The following is a 10113-nucleotide window of genomic DNA, read 5'->3' on the forward strand; positions in this document are numbered from 1 at the left end:
CTGTGCTCTGTGTAAACAATGAGTGTCGTATACATGCAACAGATCGCTTCCGGCGTTTGCGTATTCTACGACAGAGCGCGTGCACATGTGACGTGACTGATGCCAAACTCGTGCTCATGACAGATGGACGTGGCTGTGTATCAAAGGTAAAAAATGATATAAATACTGTTCAGTTTCTCACAAAAACCGATCGTTTCGTGTCTTAGGACATCAATGTATCATCACGAGCTGCAGGGTGTAATTTGGATTTGTCTGTGTATGTTTTTGTTTACTTTTAAAGGTTTGGTGCCCATCCACACCCATGATAAGGCTGGCAGACTGCACCGGTTTTCATTAAAAATCTTCGTTTGTGTTTTTCTGAGGAAACAAAGTCACCTACATCTTGGATGCCCTGGGGGTAAGCAGATAAACATCAAATTTTCATTTTTGGGTGAACTATCCCTTTAAGTCAGAATTGCTTGATATAATAAAATGTCAGATTAGATACAAACTCGCAATTGCAAGAAAAAGTCATAATTGTGAGTTTATATTGCATAATTGTTTTGGTTATGGTTCATATATATATATAGTATGATATAGTGAGAATATGAAGTTCTTACTTTAAGGAGGAAAAAACACCTAAATTTTATTCAGAGGCCCAAACTGAGCAAAAATATGCAATTTGGTGCAGTTGCTGATATTTGCATGCTCATAAAGTAAGATGAAATTCTGATAGCCTGTAATGTAAATCAAACACTTACATGAAATGCATGTAAATATGTGACCCTGGACCACAAAATTAGTCATTAGGATTTATACATAATCTGAAAGCTGAATAAAAAAGCATTTTTGAGAGTGTCTGACGCATGTTGTTGATTAGCACAGACACTAATTAACCTGGATAAAATACAAATTTCTCTTTTGAAAGCATCTTTGGAATTCTGCTAATGGCCAGACAATAATTTTAACCCACTGTAAAATAAATAAATAAATAAATAAAAAGGGAAAACAAATTGTGCATTGTGTAGTAATGTAAGTTAACTGTTTTAAATCAAAATGTTATTTAATATGATTGATTCATTGAAATATCTTCTTAACCCTATAAACCCTACTATATCATATTTGCTATGCAAATTCTTTTCTGATATGATAAATCAAACAGAACATTTATTTGAACATCTCTCAATCATTATTGTATTGCATGTCATTATATATTTTCCCCTCATTAATAAAAATTACAGTGCTTTGATCATAAAAACATTTCCGTTATTATCTAACTAAGACATAATATTGGGAGATATGTGACCCTGGACCACAAAACCAGTCTTAAGTCGCTGGGGTATATTTGTAGCAATAGCCAAAAATACATTGTATGGGTCAAAATTATTGATTTTTCTTTTATGAATTCTCTTTAGATTTTTTGTAAAATTCATACTATAAATATATCAAAATGTAATTTTTGATTAGTAATATGCATTGTTAAGAACTTAATTTGGACAACTTTAAAGGTGATTTTCTCAGTATTTTGATTTTTTTGCACCCTTAGATTCCAGATTTTCAAATAGATGTATCTCGGCCAAATATTGTCCTATCCTAACAAACCATACATCAATAGAAAGCTTATTTATTGAGCCAAAAATCATTAGGATGTTAAGTAATGATCATGTTCCATGAAGATGTTTTGTAAATCTACCATAAATATATCAAAATTTAATTTTGGATTAGTAATATGGATTGGCAAGAACTTCATTTAAACAAATTTAAAGGCCTAATATTGGCCAAATATTGTCCTATCCTAACATACCATACAATGGAAAGCTTTAATTTCCCCATTTTATTAAATTATTTTATTTGTTAATTATTTATTATTACATTTTATTTTATTATTTTCCCAAATCATTAATTTAATGTCATCTTTCTAATCAAAAGTATTGATCCAGATCTTTTTGAAAGCTATATTCAGATTGTGAAATACTATATAGCGGAAATGCACATAAGCACAGTGGCTTCCGCAACACTCACTGTTCTCCATTGATGTGTCTTCAAAGAAACTTTCACAGATTATGAGCCGCTGTTTTTCACATCCGCTCTGAATCAGCGTGGCCCCTGGCATGCAAAGATGAGGGGCCAGCTGTGTTTGTGCCACACTGTGGAAAGAAAGAGAGAGAGGGAATCAGTTGAACTTGCAGTGTAATATATAATGCCTGCTTGTGTCTCTTCTCAAGCCTCTCTCATACAGTCCAACAGGAATGTGGAATATTCCATTTAAAAGGCTCTAAATAAGTGTTTCCAAGCTGTTTTCAGCATTTCAAAGACCGTCTGCCAGAAGCATTGAATTAAGGAGAGCGTGCACCCCTCCCCAACCAAACCCACCCCACCTACACACCCTCCCGCCCCACCAGCAGGACGGCTCAAAGCCCAGGCTCATTACTACTGTCACACCGGCAGTGGAGAGGCTTGGCACAGCCTCGTGTACTTAATTGAATTAGACATACCCGCTTGTTTAGGCATTGTGCGATGGCATGAGAATCCCGCAGCCTTTTTCCATGATAAAAACGAGAGGCCTCGGCAACACTTGTCAGCAGATCTAAGCCTTCCGAACGGACCGTGAAACTGTAGAGCCAGAGGGAAGGTGGCACAGAAGGAGAAGACACACAGGAGCATCTTTTCACAACCTGGAGAGGTGCCCGCCATGGAATGCTGGGAGCAGCGTGTTAGGGCACTGAATCCACGCTCCATAATCACACAGTAATCAGTGTCTAACTAAGATATGACCACATGTTAAGGGTCTGGGTCAACAATAATTATGTGTAGAGACTGTTGCCAAAGCATTTGGCTCATTTCAGCATTTTTTAAAAAGATGATCAATTTTTAGCAGATTTGTAGATGACGTGAATTCTGTAGGAATGCAACAATATTAATTGTTCTGGATGATACAGATAAGCCAAATATAGTTTTCATGTTATGACTGATAAATGGCCAATATTAAATATATATTATTTTGTCTAAATAAATTAAAAGAAAATCAATCTATTAATTAAATTCTTTTTTTAATAATATGTTGTTGTTTTATGATGTAAAAATAGAAAAATGAGCATGCACAAAAAAAAAAAAGAAAATCTGATATTAGTCTACATACAGTTGTGGTTAAATCTGCAAAATGACTGTATGATTTTGAGATCCATTTTTCCCACTAAGGACAACTGAGGGACTCATATCGTCAAAGTCAAAGTCAACTTTGTCAATTCTGCCACATGTACAGGACATACAGAGAATTGAAATTGCGTTACTCTCAGACCCATGGTGCATACAAGTAACATTAAATACAAACAGTAACATTAAATACAAAGGTAGAATTTTAAAAAAATATGAATAAATACAAATAAACATAATATATAAAATGAAAAACACAATATACAAGTAAGTGCACATGGTAGAGAGTGCAAACCATGTAAACAATATAGTGCAACAGCTTGTAATGTGTAAAAGTGTCAGAGCAGTCTTGTAACTGTCTATGAGTAGTGTGAGGTATGCATCTATTACTGAAGGGTAAAACTGTTACTGATGCTTCAGAAGGAAAAACAATGCATTAAGAACTTTTGAACAGAATGAAGGTGTCAATTTTTCTTATTTTCCCTAAATATCATATTTATTCATTTAGTACTGCCCTTCAGAATCTATAGAAGATACTTACATGTTTCCCAGAAGATAAAATAAGTTAAATTTACCCTGATTTTCAAGTTCAAAAGGTTTTCACATACAGGCTCTTAATACATTGTGTTTCCTTCTGAAGCACCAGTGAGTGTTTGAACCTTCTGTAATATTTGCATATGAATTCCTTCAGTTGTCCTCTGTGTGAAAAGATGGATCTCAAAATCATACAGCCATTGTTGCAAAACATGCTGGAAAGCCAAAAAGAGTTTGTGGGACCTCAAGGATTTTTCTGTTTCATTTTTATAAATTCAACTACAAACCCGATTCCCAAAAAGTTGGGACACTGTACAAATTGTGAATAAAAACATAATGCAATGATGTGGAAGTTTCAAATTTCAATATTATATTTAGAATACAACTTAGATGACATATCAAATGTTTAAACTGAGAAAATGTATAATTTTAAGGAAAAAGTTGATTTTAAATTTCATAGCATCAACACATCTCAAAAATGTTGGGACAAGGCCATGTTTACCGCTGTGTGGAATCCCCTCTTCTTTTTATGACAGTCTGCAAACGTCTGGGGACTGAGGAGACTGTCTAATACAGGCTTCTAGTTGCTCAACTGTCTTAGGTCTTCTTTGTCGCATCTTCCCCTTTATGATGCGCCAAATGTTTTCTATGGGTGAAAGATCTGGACTGCAGGCTGGCCATTTCAGTCCCCGGATCCTTCTTCTACGCAGCCATGATGTTGTACTGTAATTGATGCAGTATGTGGTCTGGCACTGTCATGTTGGAAAAGGCAAGGTCTTCCCTGAAAGAGACGACATCTGGATGGGAGCATATGTTGTTCTAGAACTTGGATATACCTTTCAGCATTGATGGTGCCTTTCCAGATGTGTAAGCTGCCCATGCCACGCGCACTCATGCAACCCCATACCATCAGAGATGCAGGCTTCTGAACTGAGCGCTGATAACAACTTGGGTTGTCCTTGCCCTCTTTAGTCCAGATGACATGGCGTCCCAGTTTTCCAAAAAGAATTTCCAATTTCGATTTGTCTGATCACAGAATAGTTTTCCACTTTGCCACAGTCCAGTTTTAAAGAGCCTTGGCCCAGAGAAAAAGCCTGCGCTTCTGGATCATGTTTAGATATGGCTTCTTTTTTGACCTATAGAGTTTTAGCTGTCGACGGTGAATGGCACGGTGATTTGTGTTCACCGACAATGTTTTCTGGAAGTATTCCTGAGCCCATGTTGTGATTTCCATTACAGTAGCATTCCTGTATGTGATGCAGTGCCGTCTAAGGGCCCGAAGGCATCCAGTATGGTCTTCCGGCCTTGACCCTGACGCACAGATATTGTTCCAGATTCTCTGAATCTTTGGATGATATTATGCACTGTAGATGATGATAACTTCAAACTCTTGCAATTTTTCTTTGAGAAACTCCTTTCTGATATTGCTCCACTATTTTTCGCTGCAGCATTGGGGGAATTGGTGATCCTCTGCCCATCTTGACTTCTGAGAGACACTGCCACTCTGAGAGGCTCTTTTTATACCCAATCATGTTGCCAATTGACCTAATAAGTTGCAAATTGGTCCTCCAGCTGTTCCTTATATGTACATTTAACTTTTCCGGCCTCTTATTGCTAGCTGTCCCAACTTTTTTGGAATGTGTAGCTCTCATGAAATCCAAAATGAGCCAATATTTGGCATGACATTTCAAAATGTCTCACTTTCAACATTTGATATTTTATCTTTATTCTATTCTTAATAAAATATTGAAATTTGAAACTTCCACATCATTTCATTCTATTTTTAATCACAATTTGTACAGTGTCCCAACTTTTTTGGAATCGGGTTTTGTATTATTTTCTCTTGTGAACTATATGTAAACATTTTTTTTAATTTTTTTTTAATGTTTTAAGACTCAATTTTTAAATGGTATATATAATATTAATAACATAAATTTGAAAAAACAAAAAACAAAAAGAAACTTCTAATCTTCCGGCTCAGAAACATCATGCATCCCTAGAATTCTCATTTCGTCTATAAGAAAAACTGTGGCTACGTGTTCATTTTTGTACTTTTTGTCTAAATCCACAAGTGAGGACGGACATAAAAGAGACAAAAACGTCAGTGCCAGAAGCCAGAGCTCGGCCTCATGACCCACATCTCTTAACCTAACTTTAAAAGACAACAGCCTGTATGCACTTTAGGATTTTAGAGTTTTGCTTTAAAATTCAGGGCGAAAGCGAGCGAGCAAAAGAGACAGAAAGATAGTGAAAGAGCTGCCTAATGTGATTGCCCTCTGCATTTATCCCGCCAGCTTTGAAGAGAGCTAAGAGGAGATGCCTCAGTGCTGTCACTACATAATGTCACCTCACTAACCCTCAGGGTCAGACCCAGACTAACGCCGTAACCCAGGGCCCTGATCCGCCTCCAGCCCCTTTAGTGGTGCACCCAGCTGTCAGTAATGCAGCCCAAACTTTATTCAATTCGAGATCAGTCAACGTGAAAGGATAATCTCTGAATAATTGGAGCCTATGGACCCTGGAGAATCTTATGCCTTTTCTTAACTTTCCCTCAATACCCCTGACTTATTTTCCAAGAGCACACCCTTGTTACCCTCAATGAACAACCAGATGGGCAATTATAATTTCGCAATAATTGTTGAGAGGGTTTTCAGCAGCCGTGGAGGGTTGTCAGTCAGGCTGAGAGGGCGTAAACATGGCTTCTTCTGGGCCACCAGCACTCAACAAGTGAAAGAACAGGGAACACCAGACATGCCGACGGTCTACCATCCAAATCCATTTCTCTTTCCTCTTCACATGAATAAAACGCAGACAATTAAATGACTGAGACGGTCACATTCCTTCGCATTAGCATTGAAGAGTCGCGACATTCCTGAAATGTTTCCCATTATGACCTACGGACTGTAGAGCTTTTGAAATGTCACAGACAATGCATGACATTTTGATGAACACTTCTTCACAAACATCTAATAAATCTTCATTTCGCTCTCTCTCTGGGAAATCTGTCACTGAGATGATTTATAACGACGCAGATCCATTCTAGGATTTCGCTATGTTATCATAAAGCGTTTATGTTCATAATGTCACTGAAGATTTCATTGAGAATCAATGTCACATTTACATGCTAGCATCAATAAATAAATCTGATCAAAACAGAATAAAGCAACACTGTTTACACTTGAAAAGTGACCTTTCCATAAACTAAACCATACAGAGCATGAATGGATGACACAGAGAGAGCAAGCCAGCCTCGGATCCTCTGTACCGCTGTGCTTTACGTGTCTGTCTCTCCGCGGTACGGATGATCCGCTAATGGAAGCCCCTGTCACACTGGGAGGGCTGATGCTGAACACAATAAGATATGAAAATTAGCAACGCTGGTGCTGCTGCTGCTATAATCAGTCATCAGACTGTCAAATTCACATCGGTTGAGCTCCATCTGGGACAAGCCAGAGGTGGTGGGATACCAGTGAGATGGCAACCCGCCAGACCACACCTGTGAGAGCTTTCCAAACATGTTTTCGGCCACATGAGGTTTCATCTTTGTGTTTTAATTCATTTTTTACATTTGACAGGGACCTCATGTTGTTCCAAACCCATAAGATCTTCGTTCATATTCAGAACACAAATGAAGATATTTTTGATGAAATCTATCACATTCAAGGCCCAGAAAGGTATTAAGCATATCGTTAAAACATCAAAGGTTCAATCATAACTTTATGAAGCTACAAGAATACTTTTTGTGCTTAAAGAAAACAAAAGTAACGACTTTATCCAACAATTCCTTCTCTTCCGTGTCAGTTTTTGACGCTGTTCACGAGAGTACCATGACGCACAAAAAGTATTTTTGTGCATTAATTCATAAAATAATTCATAGAATTACAGATTTCATCAAAAACATCATAATTTGTGTTCCGAAGATGAATGAAGGTCTTACAGTTTTGGAACAACATGAGGGTGAGTAATTAATGAAAGAATTACAATTTTTGGGTGAACTATCCCTTTAAATTTGACAGGTGGACTTCTTTTCTGCGGGTCCAAAAAAGTCTTTTAAAAAGCCATAAAAGGTCTAAAATCAAAGCAGAAAGACTTTTATATATAGTTATGACTTCATATGTGTTTGCACTGCAAAAATGACATTTCTTTGTTATTTGTTGTCTTGTGTATGAATATCTAAACATTCTTAAACCAAGATGCAAAATGGAGATATTAAGTCTTGTATTTTGAGAAATTGAACAGAATTAAGTGAGTATATGCTTAAAACAAGAACAAATATCTGTCAATGGAATATGAGAACTTTGAATTTTTCCCCTTTGAATTAAGTTGATTTGGCAGTTCTCAAAATTCACTTCATTTTGATAAATATCTGAGTGAACAAACTCCATCGCACACCTGCAAGTGATAGGTGCGTAGGATAATAAGACCAACCAGGTGGATCCTTTCAACAAATAAGCAATTCCCGCACACTATCGTAACTTGCAAAGAAGTAATATTTATTAATATTAATATTAATATGTTAATAAATATTACTTCTTTGCAAGTTACGATAGTGTGCGGGAATTGCTTATTTGATAAATATCTGAGAAAACAAGACTTCTTCTTATTATACGTAATTTTATAATCTATATAGATAGAATTCATTTTAGACATTTCTATCTCCTTCAATCTCCTTCAATTTACATTCCAAATGATCTTTAATTGGTCTTAAATGGGTCTTTAGTTCCTTAAAGGGTTAGTTCACCCAAAAATGAAAATTAGCCCATTATTTACTCACCCTCCAGGCATCCTAGGTGTATATGACTTTCTTCTTTCAGACAAATCCAATCGGATATTGATATTAAATATGTTTTAAATATGGATATTTTTCTTACAAAAATGCATTGATTCGCTACAGGAGGCCTTTATTCACCCTTCGGAGCCATGTGAGGCACTTTTTTATTATTGATGGATGCACTTTATTGGACTTTTTTTGGACTGATGAAGAGAACCACCCATCCATGCAATTCTTAAGCTTGAAAATAGCAGGATAGTTTTTAATATAACTCCGATTGGATTAATCTGAAAGAAAGAAGTCATATACACCTGGAGGATGCCTGGAGGGTGAGTAAATAATGGGCTAATTTCCATTTAAAGGGTGAACTAACCCTTTAATGAAACTTGCCCCATTATCTAGAGCTCGACCAATTATCAGCACAATATCAAGCATTTTTATGATTATTGGTTTCAGTCATTTTTTAAAGGTGCCATAGAATGCATTGAGAGAATATTTTAAATTGTTCTCTGATATCTACATAGAAGGTATATGGCATAGGAAAGGGCAAAAAATCTCCAGAAATGGTTTTACAGGTCCATTTACAACCTAGGATTTGCCCCTAGAATGAAATGCTCTGTTATTTGGAAGCTTCATGAATATTAATGAGCTCCACTCTGATTGGCTGTTTCACAGAGCTCAATAGCTCGCATATGGATAAAAATATATTTTTAATTAGGAGCTCTAGCCGCTTTTAATATGCGCTTTGTTGAATCTGCCGTTTTGAATCGCGGATATTTTAGTGTGATTACTGTGATCGCATGTGCTCTGTGTAAAGTTACAATGCAGAGGGAGTGCTTCCTACCACACAAGTTGAGCTGCTCCTCAGTGATTCTCAAGATCTGTAAATCATTCGCCATCATCAGGCAGTTATTTCTCCATCATTCACCATCATCAGCGCAGTCATCTCTCTGTTTATGTGGTAAGTGAAATCCTATGTATTGCAATGTAACAGGCTAGCGCTAGCATTAAGCTAACCGTGTCCCTTCTGTGGCTTGCCTTGTTTTACTGATGTGCTGACGTTACCGATGATTGGGCGATGCAAATGTTGGAGGCGTAACTATTAACGATCTCGGGGCTGTTTCGTAACAGTTGGTGTTATGTTGGAATTGACCTATTTTTCAGTGGTCTTTTGCAAATACTAGATTTATATAAGAAGGAGGAAACGATGGTGTTTGAGACTCATGGTATGTCATGTCCATGTACTGAACTGTTATTATTTAACTATGCCAAGGTAAATTCAGTTTTCCATTCTATGGCACCTTTAAAACCAATTTTCCAATAAAATAATTTAAAAGCATTTAAGTAAAAGTTTTTGTCAGCACCCTTGTTATTCTTAATTTTGACATTCATTTTTATTTTTACACCAGACATGCATATATCAGTTTAAAATATCGGTCTACTTGATTTGTAATAATCGGTATCGACATTGGCCCTAAAAAAACACATATCAGTTGACCCAGGCTATTATCTCATTTTCTATAAATACAATAAAATAAAACATATTTTTTTAAAATTCAACAAAGTGGCAGAAGACTTGAAAGTCAAAACATGTTGACTAAAAATTATTATGATTGATTATTTTGAACAGTTCCAGAGCCAGATCAGATATAAAGAGCGAATCCTGTAAGCTGAGG

Source organism: Garra rufa, chromosome 18 (assembly GCF_049309525.1).
Source record: "Garra rufa chromosome 18, GarRuf1.0, whole genome shotgun sequence".
NCBI classification, from domain to species: Eukaryota; Metazoa; Chordata; class Actinopteri; order Cypriniformes; family Cyprinidae; genus Garra; species Garra rufa.